We start from the raw sequence: 14,568 nt of genomic DNA, 5'->3' as shown, positions 1-14,568 counted from the left end.
CAATGAGAGGCTAGCTGGAGGTGTCTGGACGGGCAAATTTAACTCTCATTTCCCACCAGGAAGAGGAAATAACCAAAGGCTCAGCGTGCCGTACCGGAACCAGATTAGGGCCTGAAGCCATCCTGCGGTGTTGCGGCCAGGTGACAAGAAAGCGAGTTGAAGAAAGGAGCTCAGGGGCACTGTAATTCACAAACCTGCAGAGTTATAAATGACAGCTATCGTCCAAAAATAGACTGAAGTAAGGCTGCCAAGAGGACTTGAAAGCGGGGCAGAATTGCAGGAAACCGATTTCAGGAGGTAGACTGGAATTGCATTGAAAGCATAGGAAAAGAGGCAGAACGTCCACAATGATGCACTTGGCCAAAAAGGGTGTATGCGTTTTTTCCTGAATATATTCAGGAAAAAACGCATACGCCCTTTTTGGCCAACCAAGCAAGCTTGCAAAGGAAATCTGCATTACAATGAAGTCTCACTTCCCCCCGGTCAAAAGGGCCATCTGAAAAAATTGTAAAATCCAGAAAGGCAACAGGCCATTGAGAACTGGGAGCCTTGTTATGCTGATGGGCGGGATGTAAATTGCCAACAGACACTTGGGAGAAGTGTATGGTGTTTCCTGAAACATCTAAAAAACAAAGCAACAGAGCCTAGGGCACTTCCACTTATGGTCCTATAGCTTAGGGAAATTAAAATCAAAAAGACACAGCCACCCCAAAGTTTGGGACGCCTCTGTTTACAAGAACCTCGTTTACAGTACAAGTTCAACATCGCAGAAAGTGAAAAATGGATAAAGAAGTTGTGGTATTCACTTACAAAGCAATATCACTCAGCAATGAAATCTATGTCATCAGGCCCTTAGCAGCACAATGAGTGGATTCAGGTATGATGATTCTAACTGAAATAAGTCACACAGAAAAGGAAACATCATAAGATATCAGTAATACACGGAATGGAAACTTGGCTACACAGGAACTGAATTACAGAACAGAACAGGGTCTGAAATTTAGAAAAACAACTTATGCTTGCTTAAGGGTAAAGGTGAGTTGGGGTGCTGCATAAAACCAGAGATTGAAATGAGCACAGATAAAGTTCCTTAAGCCAAATATGGAATAGACAAGAGCTACTCCTTGCTCAACGAAATGGACTCAACACCCCATATTAAACGCCTAATAATGTACCTGACTTGTAAGTATCTTAAAACCTATGGATTGCTATGTCTCCGAAAGAGAATCAAGCATGTGTACAGGGGCATAAACGCAGCAGTGATAGGATTGGAGAGGTTCGGTGAGCAAATGAAGACCCTTTGAAGTCATATTGCATGGTACCCATTCCACGGGTTTCAACTACCCAGGTTTAAGGTATTCTTCCTTCTGCTAACACATGCATATGGAACCTAGAGTATGATCAACCATGTGATCGGGAGACGTGTTCAAATATGTTTCAGTTTTCCTCCCCTGGTACTCGGGTGCAACATTCCAGACGCTTTACTAACACTCTCCCCAAGTGGAGAGTCAGTCCCTTTAAACTCCTGTTTGGCCCAGTTTGCAATTTCTGCAGAAGATGAACAGGAATAGCGAGAACCAATGAGAGGCTAGCTGGAGGTGTCTGGACGGGCAAATTTAACTCTCATTTCCCACCAGGAAGAGGAATTAACCAAAGGCTCAGCATGCCGGACCGGAACCAGATTAGGGCCTGAAGCCATCTTGCGGTGTTGCGGCCAGGTCACAAGAAAGCGAGTTGAAGAAAGGAGCTCAGGGGCACTGTAATTCACAAACCTGCAGAGTTATAAATGACAGCTATCGTCCAAAAATAGACTGAAGTAAGGCTGCCAAGAGGACTTGAAAGCGGGGCAGAATTGCAGGAAACCGATTTCAGGAGGTAGACTGGAATTGCATTGAAAGCATAGGAAAAGAGGCAGAACGTCCACAATGATGCACTTGGCCAAAAAGGGCGTATGCGTTTTTTCCTGAATATATTCAGGAAAAAACGCATACGCTCTTTTTGGCCAACCAAGCAAGCTTGCAAAGGAAATCTGCACTACAATGAAGTCTCACTTCCCCCCGGTCAAAAGGGCCATTTGAAAAAAGTGTAAAATCCAGAAAGGCAGGACAGGCCATGGAGAACTGGGAGCCTTGTTATCCTGATGGGCGGGATGTAAATTGCCAACAGACACTCGGGAGAAGTGTATGGTGTTTCCTGAAACATCTAAAAAACAAAGCAACAGAGCCTAGGGCACTGCCACTTATGGTCCTATAGCTTAGGGAAATTAAAATCAAAAAGACACAGCCACCCCAAAGTTTGGGACGCCTCTGTTTACAAGAACCTCGTTTACAGTACAAGTTCAACATCGCAGAAAGTGAAAAATGGATAAAGAAGTTGTGGTATTTACTTACAAAGCAATATCACTCAGCAATGAAATCTGTGTCATCAGGCCCTTAGCAGCACAATGAGTGGATTCAGGTATGATGATTCTAACTGAAGTAAGTCACACAGAAAATGAAACATCATAAGATATCAGTAATACACGGAATGTAAACTTGGCTACACAGGAACTGAATTACAGAACAGAACAGGGTCTCAAATTTAGAAAACCAACTTATGCTTGCTTAAGGGTAAAGGTGAGTTGGGGTGCTGCATAAAACCAGAGATTGAAATGAGCACAGATAAAGTTCCTTAAGTCAAATATGGAATAGACAAGAGCTACTCCTTGCTCAACGAAATGGACTCAACACCGCATATTAAACGCCTAAGAATGTACCTGACTAGTAAGTATCTTAAAACCTATGGATTGCTATGTCTCCGAAAGAGAATCAAGCATGTGTACAGGGGCATAAACGCAGCAGTGATAGGATTGGAGAGGTTCGGTGAGCAAATGAAGACCCTTTGAAGTCATATTGCTTGGTACCCATTCCACGGGTTTCAACTACCCAGGTTTAAGGTATTCTTCCTTCAGCTAAAACATGCATGTGGAACCTAGAGTATGATCAACCATGTGATCGGGAGACGTGTTCAAATATGTCTCAGTTTTCCTCCCCTGGTACTCGGGTGCAACATTCCAGACGCTTTACTAACACTCTCCCCACTTGGAGAGTCAGTGCCTTTAACCTCCTGTTTGGCCCAGTTTGCAATTTCTGCGGAAGATGAACAGGAATAGCGAGAACCAATGAGAGGCTAGCTGGAGGTGTCTGGACGGGCAAATTTAACTCTCATTTCCCACCAGGAAGAGGAATTAACCAAAGGCTCAGCATGCCGGGCCGGAACCAGATTAGGGCCTGAAGCCATCCTGCGGTGTTGCGGCCAGGTCACAAGAAATCGAGTTGAAGAAAGGAGCTCAGGAGCACTGTAATTCACAAACCTGCAGAGTTATAAATGACAGCTATCGTCAAAAAATAGACTGAAGTAAGGCTGCCAAGAGGACTTGAAAGCGGGGCAGAATTGCAGGAAACCGATTTCAGGAGGTAGACTGGAATTGCATTGAAAGCATAGGAAAAGAGGCAGAACGTCCACAATGATGCACTTGGCCAAGAAGGGCGTATGCGTTTTTTCCTGAATATATTCAGGAAAAAACGCATACGCCCTTTTTGGCCAACCAAGCAAACTTGGAAAGGAAATCTGCACTACAATGAAGTCTCACTTCCCCCCGGTCAAAAGGGCCATCTGAAAAAAGTGTAAAATCCAGAAAGGCAACAGGCCATTGAGAACTGGGAGCCTTGTTATGCTGATGGGCGGGATGTAAATTGCCAACAGACACTTGGGAGAAGTGTATGGTGTTTCCTGAAACATCTAAAAAACAAAGCAACAGAGCCTAGGGCACTTCCACTTATGGTCCTATAGCTTAGGGAAATTAAAATCAAAAAGACACAACCACCCCAAATTTTGGAACGGCTCTGTTTACAAGAACCTCGTTTACAGTACAAGTTCAACATCGCAGAAAGTGAAAAATGGATAAAGAAGTTGTGGTATTCACTTACAAAGCAATATCACTCAGCAATGAAATCTATGTCATCAGGCCCTTAGCAGCACAATGAGTGGATTCAGGTATGATGATTCTAACTGAAATAAGTCACACAGAAAAGGAAACATCATAAGATATCAGTAATACACGGAATGTAAACTTGGCTACACAGGAACTGAATTACAGAACAGAACAGGGTCTCAAATTTAGAAAACCAACTTATGCTTGCTTAAGGGTAAAGGTGAGTTGGGGTGCTGCATAAAACCAGAGATTGAAATGAGCACAGATAAAGTTCCTTAAGCCAAATATGGAATAGACAAGAGCTACTCCTTGCTCAACGAAATGGACTCAACACCCCATATTAAACGCCTAAGAATGTACCTGACTTGTAAGTATCTTAAAACCTATGGATTGCTATGTCTCCGAAAGAGAATCAAGCATGTGTACAGGGGCATAAACGCAGCAGTGATAGGATTGGAGAGGTGCGGTGAGCAAATGAAGACCCTTTGAAGTCATATTGCATGGTACCCATTCCACGGGTTTCAACTACCCAGGTTTAAGGTATTCTTCCTTCAGCTAAAACATGCATATGGAACCTAGAGTATGATCAACCATGTGATCGGGAGACGTGTTCAAATATGTCTCAGTTTTACTCCCCTGGTACTCGGGTGCAACATTCCAGAAGCTTTACTAACACTCTCCCCACTTGGAGAGTCAGTCCCTTTAACCTCCTGTTTGGCCCAGTTTGCAATTTCTGCGGAAGATGAACAGGAATAGCGAGAACCAATGAGAGGCTAGCTGGAGGTGTCTGGACGGGCAAATTTAACTCTCATTTCCCACCAGGAGGAGGAATTAACCAAAGGCTCAGCGTGCCGTGCCGGAACCAGATTAGGGCCTGAAGCCATCCTGCGGTGTTGCGGCCAGCTGAAAAGAAAGCGAGTTGAAGAAAGGAGCTCAGGGGCACTGTAATTCACAAACCTGCAGAGTTATAAATGACAGCTATCGTCCAAAAATAGACTGAAGCAAGGCTGCCAAGACGACTTGAAAGCGGGGCAGAATTGCAGGAAACCGATTTCAGGAGGTAGACTGGAATTGCATTGAAAGCATAGGAAAAGAGGCAGAACGTCCACAATGATGCACTTGGCCAAAAAGTGCGTATGCGTTTTTTCCTGAATATATTCAGGAAAAAACGCATACGCCCTTTTTGGCCAACCAAGCAAGCTTGCAAAGGAAATCTGCACTACAATGAAGTCTCACTTCCCCCCGGTCAAAAGGGCCATCTGAAAAAAGTGTAAAATCCAGAAAGGCAACAGGCAATTGAGAACTGGGAGCCTTGTTATGCTGATGGGCGGGATGTAAATTGCCAACAGACACTTGGGAGAAGTGTATGGTGTTTCCTGAAACATCTAAAAAACAAAGCAACAGAGCCTAGGGCACTTCCACTTATGGTCCTATAGCTTAGGGAAATTAAAATCAAAAAGACACAGCCACCCCAAAGTTTGGGACGCCTCTGTTTACAAGAACCTCGTTTACAGTACAAGTTCAACATCGCAGAAAGTGAAAAATGGATAAAGAAGTTGTGGTATTCACTTACAAAGCAATATCACTCAGCAATGAAATCTATGTCATCAGGCCCTTAGCAGCACAATGAGTGGATTCAGGTATGATGATTCTAACTGAAATAAGTCACACAGAAAAAGAAACATCATAAGATATCAGTAATACACGGAATGTAAACTTGGCTACACAGGAACTGAATTACAGAACAGAACAGGGTCTCAAATTTAGAAAACCAACTTATGCTTGCTTAAGGGGAAAGGTGAGTTGGGGTGCTGCATAAAACCAGAGATTGAAATGAGCACAGATAAAGTTCCTTAAGTCAAATATTGAATAGACAAGAGCTACTCCTTGCTCAACGAAATGGACTCAACACTGCATATTAAACGCCTAAGAATGTACCTGACTAGTAAGTATCTTAAAACCTATGGATTGCTATGTCTCCGAAAGAGAATCAAGCATGTGTACAGGGGCATAAACGCAGCAGTGATAGGATTGGAGAGATTCGGTGAGCAAATGAAGACTCGTTGAAGTCATATTGCATGGTACCCATTACACGGGTCTTAACTCTCCAGGTTTAAGGTATTCTTCCTTCAGCTAAAACATGCATGTGGAATCCAAGTATGATCAACCATGTGAACGAGAGACGTGTTCAAATATGTCTCAGTTTTCCTCCCCTGGTACTCGGGTGCAACATTCCAGACGCTTTACTAACACTCTCCCCACTTGGAGAGTCAGCGCCTTTAACCTCCTGTTTGGCTCAGTTTGCAATTTCTGCGGAAGATGAACAGGAATAGCGAGAACCAATGAGAGACTAGCTGGAGGTGTCTGGACGGGCAAATTTAACTCTCATTTCCCACCAGGAAGAGGAATTAACCAAATGCTCAGCGTGCCGTGCCGGAACCAGATTAGGGCCTGAAGCCATCCTGTGGTGTTGCGGCCAGGTCACAAAAAAGCGAGTTGAAGAAAGGAGCTCAGGGGCACTGTAATTCACAAACCTGCAGAGTTATAAATGACAGCTATCGTCCAAAAATAGACTGAAGTAAGGCTGCCAAGAGGACTTGAAAGCGGGGCAGAATTGCAGGAAACCGATTTCAGGAGGTAGACTGGAATTGCATTGAAAGCATAGGAAAAGAGGCAGAACGTCCACAATGATGCACTTGGCCAAAAAGGGCGTATGCGTTTTTTCCTGAATATATTCAGGAAAAAACGCATACGCCCTTTTTGGCCAACCAAGCAAGCTTGCAAAGGAAATCTGCACTACAATGAAGTCTCACTTCCCCCCGGGCAAAAGGGCCATCTGAAAAAAGTGTAAAATCCAGAAAGGCAGGACAGGCCATGGAGAACTGGGAGCCTTGTTATGCTGATGGGCGGGATGTAAATTGCCAACAGACACTCGGGAGAAGTGTATGGTGTTTCCTGAAACATCTAAAAAACAAAGCAACAGAGCCTAGGGCACTTCCACTTATGGTCCTATAGCTTAGGGAAATTAAAATCAAAAAGACACAGCCACCCCAAAGTTTGGGACGCCTCCGTTTACAAGAACCTCGTTTACCATACAAGTTCAATATCACAGAAAGTGAAAAATGGATAAAGAAGTTGTGGTATTCACTTACAAAGCAATATCACTCAGCAATGAAATCTATGTCATCAGGCCCTTAGCAGCACAATGAGTGGATTCAGGTATGATGATTCTAACTGAAATAAGTCACACAGAAAAGGAAACATCATAAGATATCAGTAATACACGGAATGGAAACTTGGCTACACAGGAACTGAATTACAGAACAGAACAGGGTCTCAAATTTAGAAAAACAACTTATGCTTGCTTAAGGGTAAAGGTGAGTTGGGGTGCTGCATAAAACCAGAGATTGAAATGAGCACAGATAAAGTTCCTTAAGCCAAATATGGAATAGACAAGAGCTACTCCTTGCTCAACGAAATGGACTCAACACCCCATATTAAACGCCTAAGAATGTACCTGACTTGTAAGTATCTTAAAACCTATGGATTGCTATGTCTCCGAAAGAGAATCAAGCATGTGTACAGGGGCATAAACGCAGCAGTGATAGGATTGGAGAGGTTCGGTGAGCAAATGAAGACCCTTTGAAGTCATATTGCATGGTACCCATTCCACGGGTTTCAACTACCCAGGTTTAAGGTATTCTTCCTTCAGCTAACACATGCATATGGAACCTAGAGTATGATCAACCATGTGATCGGGAGACGTGTTCAAATATGTTTCAGTTTTCCTCCCCTGGTACTCGGGTGCAACATTCCAGACGCTTTACTAACACTCTCCCCAAGTGGAGAGCCAGTCCCTTTAAACTCCTGTTTGGCCCAGTTTGCAATTTCTGCGGAAGATGAACAGGAATAGCGAGAACCAATGAGAGGCTAGCTGGAGGTGTCTGGACGGGCAAATTTAACTCTCATTTCCCACCAGGAAGAGGAATTAACCAAAGGCTCAGCATGCCGGACCGGAACCAGATTAGGGCCTGAAGCCATCTTGCGGTGTTGCGGCCAGGTCACAAGAAAGCGAGTTGAAGAAAGGAGCTCAGGGGCACTGTAATTCACAAACCTGCAGAGTTATAAATGACAGCTATCGTCCAAAAATAGACTGAAGTAAGGCTGCCAAGAGGACTTGAAAGCGGGGCAGAATTGCAGGAAACCGATTTCAGGAGGTAGACTGGAATTGCATTGAAAGCATAGGAAAAGAGGCAGAACGTCCACAATGATGCACTTGGCCAAAAAGGGCGTATGCGTTTTTTCCTGAATATATTCAGGAAAAAACGCATACGCCCTTTTTGGCCAACCAAGCAAGCTTGCAAAGGAAATCTGCACTACAATGAAGTCTCACTTCCCCCCGGTCAAAAGGGCCATTTGAAAAAAGTGTAAAATCCAGAAAGGCAGGACAGGCCATGGAGAACTGGGAGCCTTGTTATGCTGATGGGCGGGATGTAAATTGCCAACAGACACTCGGGAGAAGTGTATGGTGTTTCCTGAAACATCTAAAAAACAAAGCAACAGAGCCTAGGGCACTGCCACTTATGGTCCTATAGCTTAGGGAAATTAAAATCAAAAAGACACAGCCACCCCAAAGTTTGGGACGCCTCTGTTTACAAGAACCTCGTTTACAGTACAAGTTCAACATCGCAGAAAGTGAAAAATGGATAAAGAAGTTGTGGTATTTACTTACAAAGCAATATCACTCAGCAATGAAATCTGTGTCATCAGGCCCTTAGCAGCACAATGAGTGGATTCAGGTATGATGATTCTAACTGAAGTAAGTCACACAGAAAAAGAAACATCATAAGATATCAGTAATACACGGAATGTAAACTTGGCTACACAGGAACTGAATTACAGAACAGAACAGGGTCTCAAATTTAGAAAACCAACTTATGCTTGCTTAAGGGTAAAGGTGAGTTGGGGTGCTGCATAAAACCAGAGATTGAAATGAGCACAGATAAAGTTCCTTAAGTCAAATATGGAATAGACAAGAGCTACTCCTTGCTCAACGAAATGGACTCAACACCGCATATTAAACGCCTAAGAATGTACCTGACTAGTAAGTATCGTAAAACCTATGGATTGCTATGTCTCCGAAAGAGAATCAAGCATGTGTACAGGGGCATAAACGCAGCAGTGATAGGATTGGAGAGGTTCGGTGAGCAAATGAAGACCCTTTGAAGTCATATTGCATGGTACGCATTACACGGGTCTCAACTCTCCAGGTTTAAGGTATTCTTCCTTCAGCTAAAACATGCATGTGGAACCCAAGTATGATCAACCATGTGAACGGGAGATGTGTTCAAATATGTCTCAGTTTTCCTCCCCTGGTACTCGGGTGCAACATTCCAAATGCTTTACTAACACTCTCCCCACTTGGAGAGTCAGCGCCTTTAACCTCCTGTTTGGCCCAGTTTGCAATTTCTGCGGAAGATGAACAGGAATAGCGAGAACCAATGAGAGGCTAGCTGGAGGTGTCTGGACGGGCAAATTTAACTCTCATTTCCCACCAGGAAGAGGAATTAACCAAAGGCTCAGCGTGCCGGGCCGGAACCAGATTAGGGCCTGAAGCCATCCTGCGGTGTTGCGGCAGGTCACAAGAAAGCGAGTTGAAGAAAGGAGCTCAGGGGCACTGTAATTCACAAACCTGCAGAGTTATAAATGACAGCTATCGTCCAAAAATAGACTGAAGCAAGGCTGCCAAGACGAATTGAAAGCGGGGCAGAATTGCAGGAAACCGATTTCAGGAGGTAGACTGGAATTGCATTGAAAGCATAGGAAAAGAGGCAGGACGTCCACAATGATGCACTTGGCCAAAAAGTGCGTATGCGTTTTTTCCTGAATATATTCAGGAAAAAACGCATACGCCCTTTTTGGCCAACCAAGCAAGCTTGCAAAGGAAATCTGCACTACAATGAAGTCTCACTTCCCCCCGGTCAAAAGGGCCATCTGAAAAAAGTGTAAAATCCAGAAAGGCAACAGGCAATTTAGAACTGGGAGCCTTGTTATGCTGATGGGCGGGATGTAAATTGCCAACAGACACTTGGGAGAAGTGTATGGTGTTTCCTGAAACATCTAAAAAACAAAGCAACAGAGCCTAGGGCACTTCCACTTATGGTCCTATAGCTTAGGGAAATTAAAATCAAAAAGACACAGCCACCCCAAAGTTTGGGACGCCTCTGTTTACAAGAACCTCGTTTACAGTACAAGTTCAACATCGCAGAAAGTGAAAAATGGATAAAGAAGTTGTGGTATTCACTTACAAAGCAATATCACTCAGCAATGAAATCTATGTCATCAGGCCCTTAGCAGCACAATGAGTGGATTCAGGTATGATGATTCTAACTGAAATAAGTCACACAGAAAAAGAAACATCATAAGATATCAGTAATACACGGAATGTAAACTTGGCTACACAGGAACTGAATTACAGAACAGAACAGGGTCTCAAATTTAGAAAACCAACTTATGCTTGCTTAAGGGGAAAGGTGAGTTGGGGTGCTGCATAAAACCAGAGATTGAAATGAGCACAGATAAAGTTCCGTAAGTCAAATATTGAATAGACAAGAGCTACTCCTTGCTCAACGAAATGGACTCAACACCGCATATTAAACGCCTAAGAATGTACCTGACTAGTAAGTATCTTAAAACCTATGGATTGCTATGTCTCCGAAAGAGAATCAAGCATGTGTACAGGGGCATAAACGCAGCAGTGATAGGATTGGAGAGGTTCGGTGAGCAAATGAAGACCCGTTGAAGTCATATTGCATGGTACCCATTACACGGGTCTTAACTCTCCAGGTTTAAGGTATTCTTCCTTCAGCTAAAACATGCATGTGGAACCCAAGTATGATCAACCATGTGAACGAGAGACGTGTTCAAATATGTCTCAGTTTTCCTCCCCTGGTACTCGGGTGCAACATTCCAGACGCTTTACTAACACTCTCCCCACTTGGAGAGTCAGCGCCTTTAACCTCCTGTTTGGCTCAGTTTGCAATTTCTGCGGAAGATGAACAGGAATAGCGAGAACCAATGAGAGACTAGCTGGAGGTGTCTGGACGGGCAAATTTAACTCTCATTTCCCACCAGGAAGAGGAATTAACCAAATGCTCAGCGTGCCGTGCCAGAACCAGATTAGGGCCTGAAGCCATCCTGTGGTGTTGCGGCCAGGTCACAAAAAAGCGAGTTGAAGAAAGGAGCTCAGTGGCACTGTAATTCACAAACCTGCAGAGTTATAAATGACAGCTATCGTCCAAAAATAGACTGAAGTAAGGCTGCCAAGAGGACTTGAAAGCGGGGCAGAATTGCAGGAAACCGATTTCAGGAGGTAGACTGGAATTGCATTGAAAGCATAGGAAAAGAGGCAGAACGTCCACAATGATGCACTTGGCCAAAAAGGGCGTATGCATTTTTTCCTGAATATATTCAGGAAAAAACGCATACGCCCTTTTTGGCCAACCAAGCAAGCTTGCAAAGGAAATCTGCACTACAATGAAGTCTCACTTCCCCCCGGGCAAAAGGGCCATCTGAAAAAAGTGTAAAATCCAGAAAGGCAGGACAGGCCATGGAGAACTGGGAGCCTTGTTATGCTGATGGGCGGGATGTAAATTGCCAACAGACACTCGGGAGAAGTGTATGGTGTTTCCTGAAACATCTAAAAAACAAAGCAACAGAGCCTAGGGCACTTCCACTTATGGTCCTATAGCTTAGGGAAATTAAAATCAAAAAGACACAGCCACCCCAAAGTTTGGGACGCCTCCGTTTACAAGAACCTCGTTTACCATACAAGTTCAATATCACAGAAAGTGAAAAATGGATAAAGAACTTGTGGTACTTACGTACAATGCAGTATCACTCAGCAATGAAATCTATGTCATCAGGCCCGTCGCAGCATAATGAGTGTATTCAGGTACGATGATTCTAACTGAAATAAGTCACACAGAAAAAGAAACATCATAAGATATCAGTAATACACGGAATGTAAACTTGGCTACACAGGAACTGAATTACAGAACAGAAAAGGGTCTCAAATTTAGAAAACCAACTTATGCGTGCTTAAGGGGAAAGGTGAGTTGGGGTGCTGCATAAAACCAGAGATTGAAATGAGCACAGATAAAGTTCCTTAAGCCAAATATGGAATAGACAAGAGCTACTCCTTGCTCAACGAAATGGACTCAACACCCCATATTAAACGCCTAAGAATGTACCTGACTAGTAAGTATCTTAAAACCTATGGATTGCTATGTCTCCAAAAGAGAATCAAGCGTGTGTACAGGGGCATAAACGCAGCAGTGATAGGATTGGAGAGGTTCGGTGAGCAAATGAAGACCCTTTGAAGTCATATTGCATGGTACCCATTACACGGGTTTCAACTACCCAGGTTTAAGGTATTCTTCCTTCAGCTAAAACATGCATGTGGAACCTAGAGTATGATCAACCATGTGATCGGGAGACGTGTTCAAATATGTCTCAGTTTTCGTACCCTGGTACTCGGGTGCAACATTCCAGACGCTTTACTAACACTCTCCCCACTTGGAGAGTCAGTCCCTTTAACCTCCTGTTTGGCCCAGTTTGCAATTTCTGCGGAAGATGAACAGAAATAGCGAGAACCAATGAGAGGCTAGCTGGAGGTGTCTGGACGGGCAAATTTAACTCTCATTTCCCACCAGGAAGAGGAAATAACCAAAGGCTCAGCGTGCCGTGCCGGAACCAGATTAGGGCCTGAAGCCATCCTGCGGTGTTGCGGCCAGCTGAAAAGAAAGCGAGTTGAAGAAAGGAGCTCAGGGGCACTGTAATTCACAAACCTGCAGAGTTATAAATGACAGCTATCGTCCAAAAATAGACTGAAGTAAGGCTGCCAAGAGGACTTGAAAGCGGGGCAGAATTGCAGGAAACTGATTTCAGGAGGTAGACTGGAATTGCATTGAAAGCATAGGAAAAGAGGCAGAACGTCCACAATGATGCACTTGGCCAAAAAGGGCGTATGCGTTTTTTCCTGAATATATTCAGGAAAAAACGCATACGCCCTTTTTGGCCAACCAAGCAAGCTTGCAAAGGAAATCTGCACTACAATGAAGTCTCACTTCCCCCCGGGCAAAAGGGCCATCTGAAAAAAGTGTAAAATCCAGAAAGGCAGGACAGGCCATGGAGAACTGGGAGCCTTGTTATGCTGATGGGCGGGATGTAAATTGCCAACAACCACTCGGGAGAAGTGTATGGTGTTTCCTGAAACATGTAAAAAACAAAGCAACAGAGCCTAGGGCACTTCCACTTATGGTCCTATAGCTTAGGGAAATTAAAATCAAAAAGACACAGCCACCCCAAAGTTTGGGACGCCTCCGTTTACAAGAACCTCGTTTACCATACAAGTTCAATATCACAGAAAGTGAAAAATGGATAAAGAACTTGTGGTACTTACGTACAATGCAGTATCACTCAGCAATGAAATCTATGTCATCAGGCCCGTCGCAGCATAATGAGTGGATTCAGGTACGATGATTCTAACTGAAATAAGTCACACAGAAAAAGAAACATCATAAGATATCAGTAATACACGGAATGTAAACTTGGCTACACAGGAACTGAATTACAGAACAGAACAGGGTCTCAAATTTAGAAAACCAACTTATGCTTGCTTAAGGGGAAAGGTGAGTTGGGGTGCTGCATAAAACCAGAGATTGAAATGAGCACAGATAAAGTTCCTTAAGTCAAATATGGAATAGACAAGAGCTACTCCTTGCTCAACGAAATGGACTCAACACCGCATATTAAACGCCTAAGAATGTACCTGACTAGTAAGTATCGGAAAACCTATGGATTGCTATGTCTCCAAAAGAGAATCAAGCGTGTGTACAGGGGCATAAACGCAGCAGTGATAGGATTGGAGAGGTTCGGTGAGCAAATGAAGACCCTTTGAAGTCATATTGCATGGTACCCATTCCACGGGTCTCAACTCTCCAGGTTTAAGGTATTCTTCCTTCAGCTAAAACATGCATGTGGAACCCAGAGTATGATCAACCATGTGAACGGGAGACGTGTTCAAATATGTCTCAGTTTTCCTCCCCTGGTACTCGGGTGCAACATTCCAGACGCTTTACTAACACTCTTCCGACTTGGAGAGTCAGTCCCTTTAACCTCCTGTTTGGCACAGTTTGCAATTTCTGCGGAAGATGAACAGGAATAGCGAGAACCAATGAGAGACTAGCTGGAGGTGTCTGGACGGGCAAATTTAACTCTCATTTCCCACCAGGAAGAGGAATTAACCAAAGGCTCAGCATGCCGTGCCGGAACCAGATTAGGGCCTGAAGCCATCCTGCGGTGTTGCGGCCAGGTCACAAGAAAGCGAGTTGAAGAAAGGAGCTCAGGGGCACTGTAATTCACAAACCTGCAGAGTTATAAATGACAGCTATCGTCCAAAAATAGACTGAAGTAAGGCTGCCAAGAGGACTTGAAAGCGGGGCAGAATTGCAGGAAACCGATTTCAGGAGGTAGACTGGAATTGCATTGCAAGCATAGGAAAAGAGGCAGAACGTCCACAATGATGCACTTGG

At 44.0% G+C, this 14,568-nt stretch overlaps 1 long non-coding RNA gene across 12 annotated transcripts in view; it reads right to left on the bottom strand.

The window, feature by feature from the left end:
• Positions 1-14,568, bottom strand: part of LOC307181154 — a 2,002,597-nt gene that overhangs the window by 18,075 nt on the left and 1,969,954 nt on the right. The window lies entirely within an intron of this gene.

The sequence above is a fragment of the Stenella coeruleoalba genome (genome assembly GCF_951394435.1).
Source record: "Stenella coeruleoalba genome assembly, contig: scaffold_61, whole genome shotgun sequence".
Taxonomy (NCBI): domain Eukaryota; kingdom Metazoa; phylum Chordata; class Mammalia; order Artiodactyla; family Delphinidae; genus Stenella; species Stenella coeruleoalba.
The sequence above is the reverse complement of the archived record's forward strand: the minus strand, read 5'-3'. Positions and strand labels throughout refer to the sequence as shown.